This window comes from Coloeus monedula (assembly GCF_965178545.1).
Source record: "Coloeus monedula genome assembly, chromosome: 14".
NCBI classification, from domain to species: Eukaryota; Metazoa; Chordata; class Aves; order Passeriformes; family Corvidae; genus Coloeus; species Coloeus monedula.
In genome coordinates this window covers 21156863-21169365 of record NC_138794.1, presented here as the reverse complement: position 1 = coordinate 21169365, position 12503 = coordinate 21156863, and the positions used below count along the sequence as shown (strand labels likewise).

General features: G+C 59.2%; 1 pseudogene across 1 annotated transcript in view; it reads right to left on the bottom strand.

Annotated features, from left to right (window-relative positions):
- Positions 1-11902, bottom strand: part of LOC309578232 (epidermal growth factor receptor kinase substrate 8-like protein 2) — a 42947-nt pseudogene extending 31045 nt beyond the window's left edge. The window contains exon 1 of the transcript in view: positions 11876-11902. The product of the transcript in view is annotated as an epidermal growth factor receptor kinase substrate 8-like protein 2 (transcript). The remainder of the gene's footprint in view (positions 1-11875) is intronic.
- Between the last annotated feature and the right edge of the window lie 601 nt (positions 11903-12503).

Here is a 12503-nt window from a genome sequence, read left to right as displayed (position 1 = left end):
GGTGCCAAATGTTTTCCCCAGGCAGAGCTCGGAGCCAGCCCAGTGGGAAGGGGTTTAGTGGCCATTTTCCCACTCCCTCGGGGCAGCAGCACTGGAGCACTCGCAGCCACCCGTGCCCGAGGTGCCGAGTACTGGCAGGAGGCAAAGCCAGGGACTGGGCAGGAGGAGCTTGCAGTGCTCCTGGAATCGCAGAGCTGGAGCTGTGGGTTAGAACTGCCAGGAGCTGCTGCCTCACTCAAACCTTGTTTAAAGCTCAGCATCCCTCCTGCTCCCTTGGAATGATTGTTGCTTCTGTTGTTGCTCTTTCCCGATCCATTATGATTATTATTGTAAATTCCCACTCCATTTCTTCCATAGCCCTTTGCTTCCCAGAGGTGGTGCTTTAGGCAAGCCCCTCCAGCCTGGGAAGGGGCTTTTGGCTCCAGACTCAGTCCCAGTCCCCATGAGCAGCTGGAGCTGTGCTGTCCCCAGCAGGTGCCTTTCCTTCCTTCCCTGCTGCACTTTGGCTTTTTGAGGGCTCTCTAGGGGGCTGAGGGAGAAGTTCTTTGTCATTCCAGGGCAGCATAAGCCCTGATCCCACTCAAAGCAGGAGGAATCATTCCATCCTTGTTTTTGGATACACCTTTGGTGTTCTCTCTCTTTTGCTGACACTGTGTGGTGAAGCAGCAGCTCCCTGGAATAACTTTTATTTGTAAAACAATGAATTCCCTGCTGGAATCCCAGTCCCAGCCCCCCAGATCAAGGTGCAGTTTAAGGCCTTACACCCTGACCAGGACAAGTTCCTGTCCTTAGACATGGAAAACAGGGGAAAACTCAGACTGGATTGGAGCCAGCATCCAGAATGGGGAGAGTGAGGCAGCGTGCTTGGCCCAGGCTGGGGCTGGTACAGGGGGTGTTCCCCATAGGATGACACCCGTGTGGAGCAGATCCTTCTCTTCCTTTGTCCAAAGTCCAATGGCAAAGGAGTGAAGAACCCACAAGTGGGGCCTGGAAGGAAAACGATTCTGTTAAAATTAGGCAAAGAATGCACTAAGAAAAAATGGACATCCTTTTTAGGTATGAAAGTAAGTAGGGGAAAAATGTTGAAAAAGAGCTCTTTTATTTGGTGCCACCTCTCATTGTTTTATGGATAAAACCCTCTAGTGAGCAATCAGAACAGGAGTGAGAAAGCCAGGAGCCTTTGACTTCCACAGTGGACTTAATTGCCATGCTTAATTTCAACAATTTCTTCTCTCTCTCAGGCCAGGAAAACCCACTTAACTTGTCCCATCTTTGCCAAAAGCTTTGGTGTTTGAGCAGCCAAACCCAATGGGCTCTGGCCCCACCAGCCTGTACTGGAGGGCCCCTGGTCCTGCCCATGGTGTGGGATGAATCCCCAATTGTCCCCAGAGGGGGCTGCCCTGGTCCCTGCAGTGCCCAGCACCTGAGACACACAGAGAGCCCTGTCCAAAGGGGCTCCTTGTCAGGAATGTGGCAGCAGCCCCAGGAGCAGGCTGGAGGTGAGAACTGGGGCTGTGTTTGAGACTGACCAGGTCAGCTCAGTGTTTACCTGTGGGGGGAGTTTGGCCCCCCACACTGAGTTGAAGCTGGATCAGGGTGACAGATGCTGCATTTTGGGCACCCTGAGAGTTTCTCTCCCCCTTGGAGATTTCCTGCAGGGATGGGGCAGGGCAGGGAGCAGAATTAACCCTGCACCTCCCGTGGGCACTGCTGGCCTTTGTCTCTCTGCTGTGCCATCAGCCTGTGGGAATTTGCTGCTGCCGCTGCCACCCCACCTGGGGGCTGCGTGCTCCTGGCAGCCCTTCCCAGCCCCACACCCGAGCTCCAGCGCTGCCTCCAGGCTGTGTTGGGAGAGTTTGCTGGGAATGTGCCTCATCCCTGGGAGTATCCTTTCCTTCCAGAGTGGCTGGATGGAGCTTCTGGGCTTGTCAGCTTCAGAGTTTGCTTGCAAAAGTCACTGCAGGGAAGAATGACAAGGAGGTTTGTCAGAGTGCTGCTGTCAGACCCCACCTGCCAGTCTGTGCTTTGGCTTGGAGGTTGTTGTGTATTGGCCCTGCAGGGAATGAATGTCCCCTTCCCACCTCAGCCCAGCAGATCCCAAGGGCTCTTCCTGGAGTACTTACTCTTTGCTTCCCTTTGGGATAACTTAATCTGCACCCTTCCAGGAGCAATTCCTTGGCTTCTCCTGGAGAAAACCCCATGGCAGAGGCAGTGTGCAAAGGAGCCCAGAGCTGTGCTTGGAGCAGGGAGTGCTGAGAGCTGCGTGTGCCTCTGCTGCCCCAGGCTGGCAATATCCCCATGGAACAGACTGGGCAAATGGCATTAGAGGAAGCACAATCCCTTCCTGGAAGAGGTTTTCTCCTGTGCAGATCAGGCACAGGGCAGGAAGGGAACTTTGGAGATCAGCTGCTTTCCCCCAGAAAGCATCACTCACACCAGCATGGATGACATGACCTGTGCCCAGCGCTCACCATGCACCCGGCCAGAATCAAGAGCAAAGGTGGGTTTGGGTGTGAGCACTTGAAATAACTTTGAAAGAGAAGCAATCACCTTTTGCTGCTTCTTTCTTTCTTGCAGATGCTGCGATTGCCTCTGGGCACATGGGCTGAGCTCTCCCTGCAGGGAACTGTCAGGCCTTAACAGCTGTGAGGTTGTGTTCTTCTCAGTGGGGAACTGGAAATAATTATTAATTAATTGCAGAAATGTTTTCTGAATCTTTCCCCTTTCCTGGTAGATCTTCTCTCTCTGCCTCTGAATTTACAGCTGTTCCCTGGTGTCATTGGCCCTGCCTGAATTCCTTGCAGCTCCTCACTGGGAAAACCTGGGATGACTTTGAGGGGACAGAGGAGACATTTTCAGCTGAAAACCTGGGGTGACTGAGAGGGGACACAAGAATTGTTTGTGTAGGAAAATGGGAGGTGATGTCAAGCAGAGCAAGGTGGCATTTTTGAGGGAAAAGCTGAGGTGATGTTTAGGGGAAAGAATGCACATTTTTGGGGCAGAAAAGAGTTAATATTGTACAGGAAGGAAAAACTGGGGGGTAAAACTTGATGTAATCTGTAGGGGACAGAATGAATATTTTGGAGCAAAAATGAGGTACTCAGTAGTAGACAAAGAAGGAACATTTTGGAGGCCAAACTTGACAAAGTCTCAAGAGCAGAGAATGAACACTTGGAGGGAAAAAGGAGGTGATGAATACTGAGCATGTGGGGAAAATTTGGGGGCTAAATCTGAGCTAATCTCTAGGGGAGAGCATGAACACACTGAGGTAACATGAGGGAATCAGTTGTGGGCAGATAGGGAAACTTGTGTAAAAATAATATTAAGCTGTAGAAAGAACATTTTGAGGTAAAAATGAGGTAAGCAGTAGTAGACAGATGGAAAACTTTGGGGGTAAATCTTGATAGAAGCTACATGGTAGAAAGGAAATAAATATTGAAGGAAGAATGAGGGAATCAGTAGTGGACAGGTAGGGGAATTTTGGGGGGTCAAACTTGAAATGATCTAAAGGTTGAGAATGAATCTTTTTTGGTAAAAATGAGGTAATAAGTTGTGGACAGTTCAGGAAAATTTTGGGGGTTAAACTTGAGGTAATCTCTAGGGAGAGTGTGACCACTGACATGAACTGAGGCAATCACTGGGGCTAGGCAAGGAAATTTGGGGTGTAAAACTTGGGAAGATCTGTAGGGCGAAGAATGAACATATTGAGGAAGCAATGAGGTGATCAGTAGTCAAGATGAGGTAGAATGTGGGGGGCAAACCCTGAGGTAATTATGTAGGAACCATAAGTGGTTTTGAGAAAAAAATCTGACCTAATTTGTAGGGGACAGAATGAACATTTTGGGGGTAAGACAGACATAACCTGCGTGGTTTGGGTTTTAAAATCTAGTCAGTGTACAGGGGACAAAATAGACATTTTGGTAATAAAATCCGAGTTCATCAGTAGAAGAAAGAACTCATGTTTTGAGGTAAAAAGGAGGTGATCAGAACTGGGCAGGTAGGGAAAACTGAGGGGGTAAAATGTGAGGTCATCTCTAGGAGAGAGCAGGAGCATCCTGAGGTAAACTGAGGGAATTGCTGTGGACAGGTGGGTAAATCTGGCAGGTAAAACTTGAGGGAATCTCCATGGTAGAAAATGAGTATTTGGAGGTAAAAATAAAGTACTCAGTCAGTGGTGGAGATGTACGGAAAATGTTGGAGGTAAAATCTGAGGTGATCTGTAGCAGAGAGAATGCACTTGATGGGGTAAACTGAGGTAATCACTTATGGACAGGTAGGGAAGTTCAGAGGGGTAAAAATTGAAAACATCTGTAGGGCAAAGAATGAAAAGATTGAGGTGGAAATGAGGAAAGAGGTAGTGGACAGGTGGGGAAAGTTTTGGGGGCAAATCTTGTGGTAATCTCCAGAGCAGAGAAAGAATGCTTCCTTGTAAAAAATGAGGAACTCAGAAGGAGGCAGATGGGGACATTTTGGGGGTAAAATCTCAGGTCATCTCAAGGTGAGGGAAGGACTATTTGGAGGTCAACTCAGCACTCACTGTGTCCTCCTTCCTTGGCAGCAGCTGGCAGGGAAGGGAGAAGAGGCCTCAGGCTGGAGAGGGGCAGGAGAAAGGCACTGTGGGCAAAGGCACCTCCCTGGCATCCCCAGGGTACCTGTGGGGAACGCAGTGGACACTTTGGGAGCAAAGGGAGGTGATGGCATTGTCCCTTTGGGGGATGCTGGCATTTAGATCATTCCATCCATTTGCCTGCTGACATTTCCCAGCCCAGGGGCTTTGGCTGCCAGGGCAGCACAAAGATTGTTCCCTGGGTGGTGCGCAGATTTGGGGGTTGGCTTTGCTAGTTCAGATGAATTCTACCCAAAGCCCTGAATTCCCTGCTGAATTGCCACTGGCATAGCCTCCCAGCGCCTCCTGGAGCATGGATATTCCCATGCAGAGCTGCCTATTTAACACCAGCTGTGGCAGGACCCAGCAGAGCTTCCAGGGAAGCTCAGCAGGGTCAGGGCAAGGACAGCTTCATGTTCCATAGAATTTGCTGTTTGTAACCCTCATCCCCCAGCCCCCCCCCCCCCAATGTCCCTGGGGGCACCTGACAGAGTTCCCTGGAATTCAGCTGCCTGCACCCCCCGAGCTGGGGCTCCAGGTGATATTTGAAAGCAGGAACAGGCGCTGGCTGGACACGCTCCCAGCCCGTGATGAGGCAGCCCCTGTGCCCACGGGAGGACTTTTCTCCCTGCAGGAGTTGATTTCATTCCAGAGCCTCAGGAGTGGCCTCTGCAAGTTCTTTTCCCTCAGGAAAGGGATGCACATCCCTGCCTTCAGGGCACCTGCAGTGGGAGCCACCTGCCAAAGCTTTCCATCAATTGTGCAGTTCCAGCTGGCTCCCCAAAAACTCCCAACTCAATCCAAAGAGATTTCTCTGACTCTGACCTTTCATTTGAAGGTATCTCTGAGGGCATTGCTTGGCATTTCATTGCTGTGGGGGAAGCTTGCCTTGGCTTTAACACTGCTGAGGGATGATGGCCTCAGGCTGGAAGGGAAGGCATTTTGGGTGGCTGGGACATAGCTGGCAGGTGTGTGGGAGGTCAGCACTGGGAATTGCTGTCTGAGCCCCTCTGCAAACAGCCCATGCTGACATTGCCCAGTGCCAGCTGTTCCTTGGGGCATTTCTGGGGTGTCAGTGGGGTCTGTCGGGACTGAAGCATCTCTGGGTGCCTGTTCAGAGCAGCCCCTGGCCGAGGGGCCGCGGGCAGCCCTTTATCCATGTCCATCCCAGCGCTGCCCGGGCAGCCCAGTGCCCGTTCCGGGGATGTGTGTTTGGCACACTGCGTGCCACGGGCAGGACACTGCAGGCACAGCTCCTCTCTGCAAATCCAAAGCACAAGAGCTGCTGCTTCCCTTCCTGGGGCTCCCTGCCTTCTCCTTCCCCCCATTCCCTGCCAGCTGGGACACACAGAGGGAGCACCAAGGAACACTCCTGGCAGTGAGCAGGAGTTGCTGAGAGCTCTGTGCAGCTCTGGGCCACAAAAGCTGGCCCGGCCTCAGCAGCCCCTGGGATTTTGGGCTGTGAACACTCACCTGTGGGAAAGGCCCCTCTGCAGGCAGGAGCAGCCCTGACCCTCTCCAGAAGAGCTTTGGCCATGGACCAAGTGAACCCTCAGGACTTGCCTTGCTCATTTCTCCCTGGAAAGGGCCATGGAACGAGTACCTTTGCAGCTGTTGGGTAAATCCTGGAAAGGGCAGGAAATCAGGGTTATGAGAAGAGTTCAGTGCTGTCACACAACTGCTCACCTGTGTTGTTGCATGATCAGGTGCTGGCCATGGAGCTCTGCCCTATGGCAATTACAGGGGCTGGTGTGGCAAGCAGCATTAGCATAAAAGAAGGAGCTGTATTTGCATAGGAATGATCTTGCTAGCACTTGGCTTTCCTATCCCAGGCAGGACATTGCCAGGAGCTGAGATTGGCTTGGCTGGAGCAGGGTGCTGAGAGTGCCTAGGTGTGGGTTCAATGGCCAGAGGAGCCATTCACATAAGGGTTCGACTTGGTGGTCCTTGTGTAGCCATTGCCACTCAGGATCTCCTGTGCTCTGGAAATAAAGAAGAAACATTTTTCCCTGGCCTTTTAAAGCCAGAGGTTTTTGCAGTGGAGCGTGCAAGCCGCAGAGAAAGCGGGGGGGAGGAAGGAGAGCATCAGGTCTCAAGCGGCAGTTGTGGGATGAGCGGCTCAAGCAGCAGCGGAGCCCCGGCGAGGCCCCGGTCCCGCAGCGGGCGCAGTCAGAGCAGGAGCGGCAGCAGCGGCCTCGGCGCCAGCGGCCGGGCCGGGGGAGCGGCTCGTCCCGCTGCAGCCGCGCTGGTTGGGCGGGGGCGCGGCGGGCGGGAGGCCCCCGGGGGAGCGGCCCGGGGCAGGGGGAGCGGCGGCCTCGGCAGTGACGGGGCTAGGGGAGCTCCGCGTCCCCGCGGGGGCTGCGGGCGGGGCCGGGCCGGGAGCGCCGGCGCTCCGGTTGCGCCAGGGGGCGCCCCACAGGGCGGGCGGCGCTGAGGGAGCGGCGGCCTCGGGGGGGGCCGGGGCGGGCACGGGCGGTCCCCGCGGCCCGGCCGCTTCCAGGCGCGATCCAGCGCCTGCTGCGGGGAAGCGCCGCCCTCCCGGCGGGCCCGGCACCGGCACGGCCCCGGCTCCCCACGGCCGCAGCGGGAGCGTAGCCGGAGCTCCGGCGGGAGCCCAGCCCCGCGCTGGCCGCAGCCGGAGCGGCAGCGCCGGGCTCGGCGCCAGCGCCAATCCCGGAGCGGCACTTGCCAGCCGCGGCGATCCCGATGCCTAATGCCATCCCCCATCCCACCTCAGTTCTCCGAGCCCGGCAGCCGCACCCCGCCCGCCGAGAGACAAGCGGCTCGGCCCGGGACCCCCAGCAGACACCGACAGGACCCAGCCCCGAATCCCAGGGCCCGGGTCCCGTTCCCACCTCAGCGCCTCGGGCTCGGCGCAGCGCCGGGAGCAGCCCCCGGTGCCGGGCTCCGCACAGCGCTCCGAACGACGGTCCCGCCACAGCCCGGGAGGAGCAGGATGAGCATCCACCGCACAAAGCGGAGCGGGCGCGGATCCGCCGGCATTTACGGGCGCGGGCGGGGCGGGGCGGGCCCGGCACAGGTGTGAAGGGCGGGGTCCGCACAGGTGCGCGGGGCCCCAGAGCGGCTGCGCGGGGCGGGGCCGAGGGGATTTAAGCCTCGGGAATCGGCGCCGCCGCCATTTGTTCCCTCGGCGCTCGGTGGGAACGGTTGTGGCCGGACCGGGCTCTAGATCTCTGTATTTCCATATTTCTATGTCTCTGTAGTTCTTTTCCTTTATATTTGTGTTTGTTTGTCTTCTTCTAACCCTTCTCCGTTCTCCCCCCTCTGCCTCCCCTCCCCTACCCCCTACACCCCCCCCCCTACCCCCCCCCTCCCCCCTAGCCCTCCCCTCCCTCCCCCCCCGGCCCGGTCCCCCCCATCCCCCCTCCCTGTCCCCCTACACACCCCAACCCTGCCCTACCCCTCCACTCTCTCTCCCCTTCTCCACCGTTCCTTCCCCCCCCATCCCGGGTCCCCCCTGCCCCCTCACCCTGCTCCCCTTCCCCTCCCAATTCCCCCCACCTGCCCTCAATCCTCCCCCTCCGTCTCCCACCTTTCCTTCCCCCTCCACCTCCCCCTGTTCCTCTTCCCTCTTTCCCCCTCTGCACCTTGACCCCCACCACCTGTGCTCCGTCCTCGTCCTCCCCCGCCTCCTTTCCTGTCGCCCCATCCCACCTCTCCCTGCACACCCCGAACCCCCCACCTGCGCTCCTTCTTTGACCCCCTCTGCTCCCTTATTCCCATCCTCTGTCCCGTCTTTCCCCCGCAGCCGCGGGGCACGGGGCGCCGGAGAATAAAGCCCAGAGGGCCGGAGCCCGGCGCCCCTGCCCTCGCTGGAGCCCCACACGGGCCGGGCCCGCTCGGCGGGTCCCCCGTGCAGTACAACAACAGCGCCGGGGCTCCGGCTTTCCACACATCACACTGGGGATCCCCTCCTCAGGAGGGGTTCCCGGGGGGGTGGTGGGTTTCGGGGAGGGTGGTGGGTTGGGGTGGGCCCCCTCCTCAGGAGGGGGTCCCGGGGGGGTGGGTGGGTTTCAGGGAGGGTGGTGGGTTGGGGTGGGCCCCCTCCGGAGGAGGGGGTCCCGGGAGGGGGTTAGGGTGGGCCCCCTCCGGAGGAGGGGGTCGGGGGGAGGGGGGTGGGGGCGGAGGGGGGACTTTCCCCCCCCTCCAGTCCCCGCCCCCTCTCCCGGACCCCCTCCTCCGGACGGGGCTCACCCCAGCCCCCTCCCCGGGACCCCCTCCTCCGGACCGGGGCCTCGGGGAGGGGGGTGGGGGGGGAAGCAGAGGGGGGTCACGTCACTCTGTGGCATGAACAGACATAGAGACCACAGGCCAAACCAACAGCCCCTCCCGCCCAGACCCCCCCACCCCACCCGCCCCCCCCCCCTCCCTCCGGGGCCCCGGTCCGGAGGAGGGGGTCCCGGGAGGGGGCCGGGGTGAGCCCCGTCCGGAGGAGGGGGTCCGGGAGAGGGGGCGGGGACTGGAGGGGGGGAAAGTCCCCCCTCCGCCCCACCCCCCTCCCCCGGACCCCCTCCTCCGGAGGGGGCCCACCCTGACCCCCTCCCGGGACCCCCTCCTCCGGAGGGGGCCCATCCCACCCACCCCCCCGGGACCCCCTCCTAAGGAGGGGGCCCACCCCAACCCCAACCCACCCCCCTCCCCGAAACCCACCACCCCCCCGGGAACCCCTCCTGAGGAGGGGGCCCACCCCAACACACCCCCCTCCCCAAAACCCACCACCCTCCCCGGGAACCCCTCCTGAGGAGGGGATCCCCAGTGTGATGTGTGGAAAGCCGGAGCCCCGGCGCTGTTTTTGTACTGCACGAGGGACCCGCCGAGCGGGTCCCCCGTGCGAGGCTCCAGCGAGGGCAGGGGCGCCGGGCTCCGGCCCTCTGGGCTTTATTCTCCGGCGCCCCGAGCCCCGCGGCTGCGGGGGAAAGAGGGAAAGGGGAGGGATGAGATGGGGTAGGGAGAGGAGTCGGGGTGGGTTGGGGAGAACGAGGGGGGAAGGGAAAGGTCGGGTGAGGGATGATGGTCAGAGGAGGAGGAAGAGAGGGGAGTCGGGTTGGGGAGCGGGGTACGGAGAGGGGAGAAAGGAGGGGTGGGGGAGAAAAGAGGTGGGGGGGGTCGGGGATGCACAGGGGAGCAGGGAGAGAGGGTGGGGGGGCGCTGGGGAGAGGGCAGGCAGGGGGCTGGGAGAGACAGGGAGGGTGTGGGGGAGAGAGAAAGAAACTGGGGGGGGTAGGAAAGAGGTGATAAGCGGGGGAAGAAGGAGGAGGATAAGGGCAGGAGAAACAGGGGGAAGAAAGACGGGGAAGAAAGAGGGGGAGCGGGGGCCTCTCCCGGGCCACGCCGGGGGAGCCCGGCCCGGCCGCAGCCTCCCCGAGCTCTGAGGGAGCAAATGGCGGCGGGGGCGATTTCGGGGGCTTAAATCACCTCGGCCCCGCCCTGCGCAGCCGCCCTGGGACCCCGCGCACCTGTGCGGACCCCGCCCCGCGCACCTGAGCCGCCCCCGGCCCCGCCCCTGAAGCCGCCCCCGGCCCCGCCCGGCCCCGCCCGGCCCCGGGGCCCGCCCTGCCCGGCACGGGGGCGGCTCCATCGCTCGGGGCCCCGCCCCTCTCTCCCGGGCCGGGCCCGCCCCGCGCACCGGGGCCGCTCCCGGGACCGGGGCTCCGGGTCGTGCCGGCGGCCGCTGCGGGTCCCGGGCGGTGCCGCCTCTCCCCCGGCGGGATCGGGGCTGGGATCGGCACCGGCAGGAGCCGCTCCGGGACGGGCGCTGGGGCCGAGCCCGGCGCTGCCGCTCCTGCTCCGGCCGGCTCTCCGCGGGGAGCCGGGGCTGTGCCGGCGCCCGGGCAGCCCCGGGATCCCGAGCTGGGCCCGACGCGCCGGGCCGGGCTCCGCTCTCAGCCCTGAGCCCCTCCCGGAGCCCGCCTTGGGCCCCACGACGCGGCCCCGGGCTCTGCCGCCAGCCCCGGACGCGGCGCTGAGTCGCTGCTCCCGAGCTCTGCGTGGGGCCGGCGAGCCCGGCTTCGGGCTGTGCCTGAGGCAGGACTCGGAGCCCAGAGACACACACTCGCCCTGGCCCGAAGAGCCCGCTTTGAGCATCAAAACACGGCACTTGGCCTTTAATTCAGGTCCAGCAAAACGCAGCACTTCCGTTTCTCTTTGTGAGCCCAAACACACAGGACTCGCTCTCTTCCTCAAGCCCTGAGAACAGGATTTAGTCACTGTTTCTGAGTCCCAACTCTGGCCATACCAGCCTGCTCTCAGGACTCTGTAGATCGAGAAATGCTGCTAGCAAGGATTTTCTTGCTATTTTCTGTGAGAGACTTTTCTCTCTCACAGAAGAGGTAGCAGAATTATGTAAACAACCAAGCCACCTGCAACCTTGAAAAGTCTTCTTTATGGTACAGTAGAAAAATATTTTGACAATGGATGTTTTAGGATTTTAGCCAATCACCCCCAAGGGGAGGCTGATCCTTTGTCCAATTAGACTATGAAGAAAGAAGTCTATAAAAGAGTTTGTAAAATAATTAATCAATCTTGCTGCACAATTCCTGCCTGCCGGATCTTCTCTCCTCCTCCTCCTCCCTACGGCTGTGGGACAGTGATATACCCTAGGGCCTCGGCCTGCGCTAATAGGACTCCACAATGCAGGATTTAGTCTCTGCTTTTAAGCTCTGCGCCTGCTTCTGAGCCCCAGAAACGCAGCACTGGGTCTCTTTTTGTGAGCCCAAAACCGCTCCTGTCCCTCGGGTTCGGAGCCCCCAGAAGTGCCCGGGGCCATGGCTGGACCCCAGCTGGGCACCAGCAGCCGCTCCCTCACCCCCCCGTGGGATGGGGAAGAGACCAGAGACAAAATTCCAGCTCAGAACAGTTTAAGAATGGAAACCAAGACAAATACAATCATTTGAGATTAATGACAACACATAGTAACAGTGAGAGCAACAAGAGCAGTGGTAACACTAATGAACAGGAGAGGGAGAAAAACCCCTCCACACCTGCCCTGTTATGATCCGGTTTAAACGCAGAAAAGCAAAGCAAGCTCAGTCTCTGTGCCTAAACCAGAAAGAACTTAGAAGGTTCAAAATATCCCCAGAAATGAGATTAAAACCAAACGAGGCTAGATGTTGTTGCCAAAAAAATGGATGTATTTTATTTAATAGTAGAGAGACAAAGAGAAGGGAAGAGAGAGAAATAGAAAACAGAAGGGTGTGTGGGGAACAGGGAGAGGGGTTGGATGGAAGCCCATTACCCATCTGAGGGTGCCAACGACGTCTCGTTGCTCCCCTCCATCCGCCCTGCCGGTGGTGAGGGTCCCCCGTGGGCGCCGTGGCCACGCCGCCACACGCTGCCCCAGCCGAAGGGTGCAGAATTCCGTGGGTTAATGCACACTTTGGGCCAGCTGGGAACGCCCACGTGCCTCTCTTGCAGGGGCCGGCTTGACGCTGTCCCTTGCAACACTGAGGGTCTGCTGCATCATCTCTGGTGCTCTGGTGCAGGGTCGGGGGGCCCCTGTGCTGGGCCATGTCACCCCTTCTGCTGTGGATGAGCTTCCTCCCCCCGGTGAGGACCCCGCAGCCGGGCTCTGCACAGTGCAGGATGGGCGGTCACTGCGGCTGTGACCACCGGCTTTTCCAAGGTACCCAAAGCCTCTCCTCCCTCCACCCCTTGGTGCCAGCCCGGGCAGCTGATAGCCCTGGGGCTGTGCTCCTCATCTTGGAGGTGTTAAGCCTGAGCTCCGTGAATATCCCCAGCCCTGAGCTGTTACTTTATCTTACCTTCATCAGCGAGCAGTGTCAGGCCTCGGGGCCCCATTCAGGGTGTGGGAGTCTTCTGCAGCTTTTGTAATACAGTTTTAAAAGTCTTTTAAGAAAATGTTTGAGTCATAAAACAT